The sequence below is a fragment of the Medicago truncatula genome, chromosome 8 (assembly GCF_003473485.1).
Source record: "Medicago truncatula cultivar Jemalong A17 chromosome 8, MtrunA17r5.0-ANR, whole genome shotgun sequence".
Lineage (NCBI taxonomy): Eukaryota > Viridiplantae > Streptophyta > Magnoliopsida > Fabales > Fabaceae > Medicago > Medicago truncatula.
Window position 1 is genome coordinate 12,810,206 of NC_053049.1, and position 12,424 is coordinate 12,822,629.

Below are 12,424 nucleotides of genomic sequence, written 5' to 3' on the forward strand. Positions count from 1 at the left end.
GCTCTTTTTTTACTTATGATTTGCCTTTAAACTTTGCATTACCATTGTCATTACTTTGCGTTTTTCAGTGTAGTATTTTTGGTTTATGCACGCATACAATATTGTTATTTAAGAAAAAATTTATATGTTTATGATTCTTACATCGAAAATATTTTACATTATAGTCATGTAGAAATGGGATTCATTTTAAACCATAAACAAACCTCGCCCGACAAATTGTTTCTTATTATCAACTCACAAAAGGACACCCAATATGAAGTAAATAAAAATAAAAAACATCAAAATTCATTCATTAAAATATAACATTGATGCAAGGAACACAAGGAATTTGTGCGGCACACGAAACACACATACAAAATAAAAGTACTCTCGGGTGTTAATTATTTAGAAGATGTAACAGACTATTGCTCGGACAAACGACCTAACCAATTAGTCTGATGGATGACCCGAATAATTAAAAATAGATATATAGTGAATTTGACTTTTAATTACCAGCTATATATAGCTAGTAATTAATTATGATGATTTAATTATTGAGGATCTCTTGTGCTTTTTTCTCGAGGGAGAATGGTTTTCCATTGGGGTTTGACGCGGAGTCATTGGCATTCCAAATGAAAATGCCACGAAGTGACTGAGTGCTGTGGAGATCGACACAACCCTCAAGGAAGTCCTCTCGTGAAAGTTTACCTTTACCGGCGTCAGCTGGATCGGTGCTGGCTCCCGCTAGAAGTTTTTTAGAACCGTATTCATCTGATAGATTAAGAAAGAGGTTCACAAACTCGTCCTTTGACTTGAGAGTATCGATATAGAATTGATAGTTAACCCAATTAATATCGTTGGTGCGAGCCAAGTAGAGTGTCTTCTAGTGTTTTTGGGTTTCATGCGATGGAGCAATGGATACCACATCGATGCCTGCATCTTTCTTGAGTCTTTTTATAACGTCCCCGATGCAGTAGGAGAAATCTTCTTCACTAACATCTGGATGGATGTACTCATAGTTGATATCAATGCCATCAATTAAATTGTAGCAGGAGTTGGTTCTGTTGTATAATTGGAAGATTTTTTTAAGGGATTCGACAGCATTGTCACACCATTCGAGTTTGTGTGCAGGATGGAATGGATATTTAGTATCACGGCCTCCAATGCTTATTACCACCTTCACATTGCCATGGTTGGTCTTGATATCATCAACATTGTCTGGACCGAAGAAAGGAATCTTCCGACTGGCGTTGAAAATTCCGGTGCCTTTTCCATCGACGTAAGTCTCATGGGCAAAGCCCAAAATGAAATGGAATTCAGGGATGTGGCGGCCGATAATATCAGCTGGGAAATTATTTAAAGAATCTGGGTAGGACTTCACGCCAATGTATTCTCTAAAAATGACTGGATTCACATCATTGTCACCGATGATAGGAGCTGTTGACATTTTGGAGGATCGATATATGAGAAATTAATATATTTATTTGTTTTTTGTGTTTTCTGTATGTTGGGGTTTAGATAGATTGGAATGAGTAACTCTAATTTATGCATTCCCTTTTATAAGGCTACTTCTCCTTCTTAAATGATGTCATCTGCATTTGTCATACCATTACATCTTATGTTTATCTAATCATTTTTAATTTCCATCAACCAATGGTGGAGAAATATGCATCCAAATTTCCTCTATGTATATTAATTAATTTTATAACACCAAATAATTAATAAGGAAGGTCTACGAGATGAGCTTCACATGTTTATACTCATAAGATTCTTAATCAAATTATTATGATCTACATCCATTTCATCTTCACACTATGGTTGTTAGGAGATTTGAAAAATTGATTCGTCATATTTCTCAACTCAATTGAAGGGCTCATTTCCTACAAATCTTATTCAAAATATAACATGTTTTAAGAACCTATTTCGTATTGTTTGATAGTGTTCGCTTGAGATTTTAGAGTGTACTCCTGTAGACTAGTTCATATAGAGCTTGCTTTGCTCCAACTTTAGATGAGGCTACCACAAATGGACAGTACGATTGAACATCTCAGATTATTTTTTGGGTTAAATATGTTTTCTGTGTCTATAAATATACTAAATTTTCGTTTTAGTCCCTCTAAAATTTTCCTGCAAGTGTTAGTCGCTATAAGAATTTCAATCACTACTTTTGATCCCTATTTTTAAGTTAATTTAGTATTTTTCGTAATGAAATTGTGGCGAAATGTGTAGATTATTGTTAAAATATTTCCCACAAAAATTAGAATTTTTTAACAAAACATAAATTTAATATGAATTTTTAACCAAATAATAAGGAAGGACTACGAGATGAGCTTGAAGCTTCACACGTTTATGAATACTCATCATAAGATTTAATCAAATTATTATTATGATACATCAACCTCATGTTCACACTATGGTTGCTAGGAGATTTGAAAAATTGAACCCTCATATTTCTCAACTCAATTGTGGGTCTCATTTCCTACAAATCATATTCAATGAGGTTGCATGTGTTTAAACCTTTTGGCAGCAATCTGATTTGTTCCTTTTTTTATTATTTCCTTATTTAATTTGCTTATTTTTCTAGTTTGGGTTGTACTGCATTTGTCATACTATTACATCTTATGCTTATCTAATCATTTTTAATTTCCATCGAACAATCGTGGAGATGAGCTTGAAGCTTCACCTTCACATGTTTATGAGTACTCATCATAAGATTTAATCAAATTTTTATTATGATACATCAACCACATGTTCACACTATGGCTGTTAGGAGAATTGAAAAAATTAACCGTCATATATTTCTCAACTCAATTGAGTTGAGGGGTTCATTTCCAACAAATCATATTCAAATAAAATATGATTTATAAACCTATTTCGTATTGTTTGATACCGTTCGCTTGAGATCTTAGAATGTACTCTTGTCAGCTAGTTTATACAGAGCTTGCTTTGCTTCGACTTTAAAAGAGGCTATCACAAATGGACAGAGGGATTGAACATCTTATATTACTTTTTTTTCAAGGAAAATGTAGATTAGTTAGTATTTCGGCCGTATCGAGTTTGCAAAAGAAATATAATACAATTAATTTCTATTTTTCCATTAGTTTTATCACCTTATTTGCTAATTCTTTTCTAAAAGAAATCTTATTAGTTATGATATTATTAACTTCTTATTGCTAGAGAAAACAAGCCAAAATAATTTTTCTCTAAACACAATAATGCAAAACTGTATAATGTTGGTGATAGAGATTAATCCAATTGATAAGAACTTAAGAGTGAGGATTTAACTTCCATTATCGGTGTGATGAGCTCATGAAATTAGAGTTGTTAAATAGGCTAACTCTAACCACTGTGGTATGAATATTGGGATGGTCCGCTTGTTATTGTATACACATTGTTAAACATTTATCCGGACCGACATATTATTTTTTGTTCATTTACTCATTTAGTTTTCTTTTCAAAGTTGATATATATTTTTTTTGTTCATTCACTCATTCACACTATGGTTTTGGAGTTTTGATTATTCAATAATCATATATTTTTTTTTAACAAAATTGAGTGTATTATATTTTATGAATCAAGTCAATTGGTCATGCATTTCCTTCATTTTTTTTTTTTGATGAATATTAAACAATACCTATTCATTTAAGTTGATCGAGTACATTTAATGTTGGTGATAGAGATTACTCCAATTGATAAGAAGTTAAGCGTGTGGATTTAACTTCCTCTATCAATGTGATGAGCTCATGAAATTAGAGTTGTCAAATAGGCTAACCCTAAACACCATGATATGAAGATTGGGACGGTCCGCTTGTTATTGTTTACACATCGTTAAACACTTATCCGAACCGACATATTATTTTTGGTTCATTTACACATTTAGTTTTCTTTTCAAAGTTTGAAATATTATTAATTTTTTTGTTCATTCACACTATGGTTTTGAAGTTTTGAATATTCAATAATCATATTTTTTTAACAAAATTGAGTGTATTATTTTTTAAGAATCAACTCAATTGGTCATGCATTTCCTTGTTTTTATTTTTTATTTTTTGATGAATATTAAACAATATCAATTTATTTAAGTTTATCGAGTACATTAAAACAATAAAAATTCAAAATTGCTATATACAAAAATGATGAATATGTGAACAAACTGACAACATCCATGTTAATAACATAAAATCGTAGAGTACATATGCTTACAAATATGATTATATTCAAGTCTTCAAAATACTCATGCCATTGACTGGATCTGCACATTTCAAAGCTTATCTTTCAACCAAAATAAAAAAATAAAAACCATACGACGACGGGAAATAAAAAACACACGGCACAAAAATAGGAAATCAAACAAAACAGAGTAGGACAAAGAAAACAAAATCACAAAATCAAAGGAAATAAGATTGAAAATATGTGGAAATGAATTATTTAGCTAAAAAAGAAGGAAAAACACTTATAAGGGGTGATTTTGATTCCAAATTGACCCTAAAGTACCCCTATTCGTTAGACATGAAGAAGGAAGGTGGTGACGACTATGGTACTGATCCTTTTTTCTTATAATATAAAAAAAAAAATTCACATGAGAACGGTGACCTAGTTAATTCAAGATAGAGAAAAACATTAGGCTCAAAGGGAACATAGAAAGCAAGATATTTGTTTTCTTATTCTTTCGATTTCATCTTTTAAATGTGAGACTAATTCACTAATTTTTTTTTTTGAAGGAATAAGTAACCCTCTCACTAGAGATAAACTTATCCGAGACAAGGTGTAATATCCACATTAAACGTATCTAGAAAGTTTAGCATGTACATTATCTTTAGTATTGGATACATTAAAATTTACAATATAAAGCCTTCGAATGAATAATATATACAACAAATCACGTTCATACATTTACTAATACAATAATTTCTATCCAAAACATAGTAATACGTCCTTGAATCCGTAAAACATCCTGCAGCGGAGGATAGATAGGAGCTGTTGACATTTCGGAGGATCGATATATGAGAAATTAATATATAATTTCTTTTTTTGTGTTTTCCATATGTTGGGGTTTAGATAGATTGGAATGAGTAACTCTAATTTGTGTTTCCTCTATGTATATTAATTAATTTAATAACACCAAATAATTAATAAGGAAGGTCTACGAGATGAGCTTCACATGTTTATACTCATAAGATTTTTAATCAAATTATTATGATCTACATCCATTTCATGTTCACACTATGGTTGTTAGGAGAGTTGAAAAATTGATTCGTCATATTTCTCAACTCAATTGAGGGGCTCATTTCCTACAAATCTTATTCAAAATATAACATGATTTATGAATCTATTTCGTATTGTTTGATAGTGTTCGCTTTAGATTTTAGATTGCACTCCTTTAGAACAGTTTATATAGAGCTTGCTTTGCTCCGACTTTAGAAGAGGTTACCATAAATGGACGGTACGATTGAACATCTTAGAATACTTTTTTGGATTAAATATGTTTTTTGTCTCTATAAATATACCAGATTTTTGTTTTAGCCCCTCGAAAATTTTCCTGCAACTGTTAGTCCCTATAAGAATTTCAAAAATTGAACTGTCATATTTCTCAACTCAATTGAGGGGCTCATTTCCTACAAATCATATTCAAATAAAATATGACTTGTAAACCTATTTCGTATTGTTTGATAGTGTTCGTTTGAGATCTTAAAATGTCCTCTTGTTAGCTAGCTAGTTTATACAGAGCTTGCTTTTCTCTGACTTAAAAGAGGCTACAACAAATGTACAGAGGGATTGAACATCTTATATTACTTTTTTTTAAGGAAAAATTAAATTAGTTAGTACTTCGGCCGTATATCGAGTTTGCAAAAGAAATATAATACAAAGATGGCTAGGATTTAAATAATTAACAATAACTTAATATTAGAAAAGGTTATAATAGAATATATAATAAAACTTAAAGGACTCTAACTTGCTAATATAAAGGCCCAATAACTTAAACCTAATACTTTATTATCTAACAATATTGTGTATATTGGCCGAAACATATCTTTTAATAGCAATGTTTAGTGTATCATAAGTATAAATGCACAACTCAATTGAAAGGTTAAGAGGAAGTTTTCACGACCCAAAATTCAAAATCGTGATCGGCGCACGAACTAGAACATCCTTGTCAGTAAAACCTATTGACGAAACTTGACAAACTATAATTTAAATAATTTTTAAATTGACTTTCACTTAAAATGATATCCACTGAAATTTCGACAAAGCATCATCTGTATTTTTGAATATTTTTCAAGATTTTAATTATGTTTATCAACTTGTATTCTCATTCAGAATTTCAAAATGACATATTTGCATATGTATAATCTCAAAATAAAACACTCATAGATTCCAAATAGCTGCAGATACTTCGAATCAACATATACATAAACAATATAGACATCCATCAAGGAAGCCTACCAAAAAGAGTGGCATCGCCGAACTTCGAATACATTAGTAGCTTTTACTTAGCTGCTTGGGAATCTAAAAAAATATAGAAAATAAAAGATTAAGTCACAAGGACTTAGTGAGAGACAACAACCACCACCAACTAAAAGGGAAACACACAGACAATTACTTTTCTCAAATCTAATGTTCATCTACAAAACTAATAACCATACAAAATTATAGTAATCCGCAACCATTTATAAACATGGAAATTCACACATTTTAAATATTTCCAATCAAATAAGTATACTTAAACGAAAATCCAATATCGTAATGAGGTGAAAATAAAATCAAATACCATAATATATTACAAGCCTTTAAAAATATACTGTCGAAAATCATAATAATAACCTTTAAAAACATATTTCCGAAAATCTAAATAAAAGTCTTTAAAGAAAATATAGAAAACTCCACTTAGTGAAAATAATTAAAATGGGTGAATCGAGAACTTGCTCCATCTCGTTGATAGTTCTTTCCTACTATATGAATGACCTTTCTCATAGTAAAACATTTTCAATTAGAGAGTTTACATCTGTTTGATAGCTCTCTCCACCTAATGGCGGCCTTTCCATAGGGGCGGTTTCATCTATTGGAATAACTCTACCTAAAAGAAATCCAATACTAGAAGTGCTTAGGTCGTCGCATTTATAATGGTGATTCTCAAAACGTCCCATAAAAATTTAATAATTGAAACACTGAACTTCGACCTTGAGAGCATTGGAGGAATCCGTCACGACCATAAAAATTGGACAAACCACCACTAAAATACCCATTCAGGTCACCGCCACAAAAAAACTGTTTTCGCCATATATTTTGACATCTTGGTTATTCCAATCATATGTCATTTATGTTCTTCATTTTGTATGTCATGCATTAGTTTTCAATCTGACATGTGTTGTTGTACTTTTGCTATGCTAACTTTCATAAATTAGGCTCTAAAACTGTTTTCGCCACCTCGGCCACCGCCAATCACATCTATCCACTAGACCACCACCAAGGCTTCCGTTATTGGATCAAACGATTGAAAAAACAGACTCTCACAACAGCCAGGTTTTAAAACTGGGATGATCAGGGGTTGTATAACAATCAGAAACTAAGTCATCCATGGTGGAAATATTGGTGGAGATGGAACCCTAGGTGAGAAGAAATCTTATACATTTTTTTTTATGAAGATCACATTAAATAAAATCTTTCAAAAGTCTTTTCAAAAATATCATTTAAAAGTAGTCATATTTAACACAACTTTATTTAGTCAATTAGATGTCAACTTAGTGATAACAATTTCACTTTTCAACCTCAAGGAAAAAATTTAAATGTTTAAATTCCATATAAGACGTTTGTAAACTATTCATTTATGTTTCCATTATGGGAGATTCTACGGTGCAGTCAAAAAATTAACTTTTGAAAAAATTAATTTTTATTTTAATGTTTGATTCATTTTTAAATTGTTGATTACTGATTAATGATCAATAGTAATTCATCTAGTAATGCTTGCAACATCTTGGACTTACATGTACTATTTTATCGTTGGAATCTTTAACATGCAAACAGAGTTGATGATATTGTGTGATAGTCTTAAGTGTTCCACTTTGTGAGGTGTTACGCTTATAACAAGGTAGGATAAAATTAGATTAAGTGTAGTCTTGTTAATCTGATGAATTGATGATACTAGAGGACTGAACTTTTGATTTCATTTTACAAACGGTAAGGTGTTACTCATTACATTTTTGATGTTAAAGTTTGCCTGTTTGGTATAGTGGTGGGAGCATAAATACCACTTCCCAATGCTAATCTACCATGATTTTTGGGAAGCTTACAATTGTAGCTTTTGCCAAAACGTGGGTATAGGTCTAATCCACCGCTGTAACAAACAGAGGCAGTGTTAACTTCACCAAAAAAATCATTTTTATGACTTCACCATAGAATTTTCCTTCCATTATTAATGATAATTTATCCTTTCCCAGTTAAAAATATATATTATATTACTCACTATAATTTTAATACATAAATTCAGTAAAATATATGGTTTATGATAGACAAAAACTTTTACACTAATTGTGTTTCTATAGCTTTTAGAACATATTGCATCCTCAATTTCAAAATGAAGGTTCTCTGCTTGAATTGGAAGTACATGTTGTACGAATCAAAGCATGGTCACTCTGTTCAAGGTTTAATATGGTTGGAATCCATGCCTTCGTTGGATTCTTTACTACCATTTTTTAGGAAGAATTTCTTTAATGACCGATTTGGCCTGGCTTTTCTTTTATTTTTTCGTTTTCCTTTTAGCTTTTTCAGGATTTTAGTTTGGCCCCCTTCTTGTATATACTTTTTTTCTTTTTATATAAATATTTTATGACGATGGTATAAGGTGAGGGTGTTGCGGAGATAAAACATTTATTACAAATTAAAATAAATAGGTATTTGTTTGTCCTCGTAAGCTTAGTCAATGGGTAGAGACATTGTATTATATAACCAAGAAACCACCGATCTAACCCTTGTCATATCTTTAAGGGTGGAAAACGTGTAGTAATAAAATCCTCTCCCAATTGATGTAATCCCCCATTTTCCTATGGATTTCCATAGCACAGACAGCTTGGCAAACAAGTTATCAATAGTAACCGCATTTGACCCTTTTGGCCATATAATTCTTCCATGTAGATTAAACCTACACTCATCAATTCCAGCTAAGTATTCTTCTTCAGATATCTCAATAGTAAGACGATCGACATTCATGCAAGGTTGATGAAGCTGACTCAGTGGAATATCACACACATTACTTAGGGCTTGGGCAATGGTTTTCTGTTGGATGGAGGTGGTAGGTGCTTTGATGATCGGTTTGGGTGGAGAAACATCATCAGAAAAGAGACAAGGCCAAGGAACAACAAAGTTTGGTGGTTTAAGTGGTGGACATAGTGGAAGGAAGACGGTTTGGTGGTGGAAGGTGGTTTCTTTGGAAGTGGGTTTGGTTTAGGTGAACAATGTTAAAATCGCATAAAAATTTCAATTTTCAACCTCAAGGGAAAAACTTTAAATTCCATATAAGACGGTTGTAAAATATTCATTGATGTTTCCATTATTAATGATAATATATCATTCCTCATTTAAAAATATATATTATATTATTCACTCTAATTTTAATACATAAATTCAGTCAAATATATGTTTTATGATATAGTAAAACTTTTACTCTAATTGTGTTTCAATAGATTTTATGACATAAAAGTAATTGATAGAGTAAATATGGCTGGAATATTGCACAAGTTGTATAAAACTTGTGGAAACAAATTTTTAACCGGTGTGGAGCCAAATTCACCGAGATGAGGGATTTGACCAGAAGTATGAAAACAAAGAACGAAAGAGTTATTGTTTATGAACAAAATCAGATTGTTAATCCATATTGTGAACCACCGGGAAGAGAATCAGTAAACATCCTAACTCGTTCATGGCGTTATTTTTCACGAACACGAAATGGAAGACACATTACCAAAACCAGATCGCATCTGAATAAGAGATATATAGAAGAATACCAGGAACATAAAGAAAGCAAGAAGAGGACATTCTTCTCTCTTAAAAGGAAAAATCTACTTATAATTTTGTCATTAATAATATCATTATACAAAGGCTACAATTTACAAATTCATTAATGAATAGTTATCGTATAGATTGAGCTATAAATTCTTCTTAAATATATGTAACGATCCAAAAAAATGTCCACCTTATCCATGCATTGAAGAAATACTTTCTGAATCCCAGATGTGTTGGTTGTCGATAGATTTATCGACTTTTTTTCTTGTTATGAGAAGGTTCATTATATCATGAAGGATTGTTAAATACAAATGATATAATTTTCAAAGGCAAAGAACTTTCAATTCAACATGTACATTTTAGCGACATCAGATAGCTTCACAGTATTCTTGTTTCTCTCCTTAGAATTCAACCATGCAAGATGTGGGACCTCTTTAAGGAACAACACTTGGCTAGTGCGTATGAGCTGGATTAGTCGTCCACCTTTGATGGGTTGGAAACCAGTGTGAAAACCAAAAAAAAAATTAGCAAAAAGATCATCTGATGTTGTTACCTTGGAATTTCTCTTGCTAATCTTTGGCACTATCTGTTGTTGATCCCTGCATTCAGGTTTCACATTCTCCCCCTCATGTTTCCCATTCTTCTTCTTCTTCACTTCCACTTCCTCCTCCACATCTGACATGTAATCATCCTTCAATGATCTACTACTCTTCTTGGGGCGTTCACTCTTTCTCACACCTTCGCCTGTTTCAACCAAATCAAATCAAAATACGGTGAAATTGAGACACCTAGATCCACACGTCTTTATATATATAAGAACATCAAATATACATGTTTGTGAAATTTCTAAGAAGAATCACTTACTATTCCAACATAATTTACTAACTTGGTATTTCGTCGATTTGATTTGGCGATAAGGAAATAGTTTTGTTGATGTAGGTCTATGAAAAGGGAAGAATAAAGGTATGTAAAGGCCATATAAACCCTCAAACACAATAAAATGAACATGTAACATGAAAACTGCATATGAGAAGTACGATCCTGAGCAATATATTTATAGACTCGTGCAATTGAACTATTTTTATTTTAATTTTTTGTGGAAATTTTTTGAGTCAAACATGCATTTAATGAAAGTGTAAAATTTGTGAATAATAACCATTTTTTAATTGAGACTTTTGACTTTTTTTTTTTGGGAAAAATATTTAGTCAAAATATCATTAATTGAGCATTTTAACTTTTTTTCGAAAAAATATCGAGTCAAATATGTTTTTTATTGAAAGTGTAAAACTTTTCAAACGATCCTGAAGTTCTAACTCAACTGGCAAAATGTCAAAATTGTTAGGTCGGATGTCATGACCGGGGTTCGAACCCCAGTACCTCCACTTGTGTGTGTGATTTTATAATGGCTTTGCCATTTCGTTTACCTACCAAAAAAAAAAAAAAAAAACTTTTCAAACGAATCAGATATATTATTTTAGTTTAATGACGATGAGTTGACAGTTCAAAACATCTTTGCACACAAAATCAATGAAGACATTTAGAATTGTCACGTCAACTAATGTTTATAATTTATGGGCTTAATTGCACTTTACCCCCTATCTTTTGTCAATTGTGCGATTTTGCACCCCCTCTTTTTTTTAAGCGATTTTGCACCCTATCTTTTTGCCCCCTTTCTGATTTTGCACCCTATCTTTGTGTTCAATTGCACTTTTGCCCCCTATCTTTTTGCTAATTGTGCGATTCACTGACCAAGCGTTGTTCCCCCTGTGAATCGAACTCGGTATTCCCCGGATACGTCCTTGGAAGGAGCTCATCGCCACTGAAGCCCAAGCAACTTGGTTATTTATGTGACAATTCTGAATGTTTTGGTTTGTTATGTGAGCAATAATTTATGTGACAATTCTAAATGTTTGATTAGTTGTGTGTACAAAATTGTTTTTATATAATCAACCCACTACGATTAAACTAATTTTTTTTCTTTCTAATTTGGTGAGTGCACACGGATCAAATTTAAACTCTTAAACCATTTTTTTAATAGATTCAAAATGATTTAGGTATTTGGTATAGATATACATATTGTGAATATTCTAAATTTATGTAGCCGAAACATCTCTTTTAATAGCAATATTTAGGGCATCATAAGTGTAAATGCACAACTCACAGCAAATCTATTGTCGACAATTGAGAAACTATAATTTAAATAATTTTTAAATTGACTTTCACTTAAAATGTTATCCACTGAAATTTCGACAAAATATCCTATGTATTTTGAATATTTTTCAAGATTTTAATCCTGTTTATCAACCTGTATTCTCATTCAGAGTTTCAAAATGACATATTTGCATATTTATACATCTCAAAATGAAACATTCCTAGATTCCAAATAGCTGCAAATACTTCGACTCAACATATACATAAACAATATAGACATCCACCCATCAAGGATGCTTAC

At 31.6% G+C, this 12,424-nt stretch overlaps 1 long non-coding RNA gene and 1 pseudogene across 1 annotated transcript; both read right to left on the reverse strand.

The window, feature by feature from the left end:
* Positions 1-254: 254 nt before the first annotated feature.
* LOC120577309 (chitinase 2-like) lies at positions 255-1,482 on the reverse strand (annotated as a pseudogene).
* Positions 1,483-10,014: 8,532 nt separating this feature from the next.
* Positions 10,015-10,979, reverse strand: LOC112418494 (uncharacterized). Its single transcript, XR_003008693.1, has 2 exons — positions 10,837-10,979; positions 10,015-10,716 (listed from the first exon to the last, which is right to left on the reverse strand). It is a non-coding gene; the product is annotated as an uncharacterized lncRNA (long non-coding RNA).
* Positions 10,980-12,424: the final 1,445 nt, after the last annotated feature.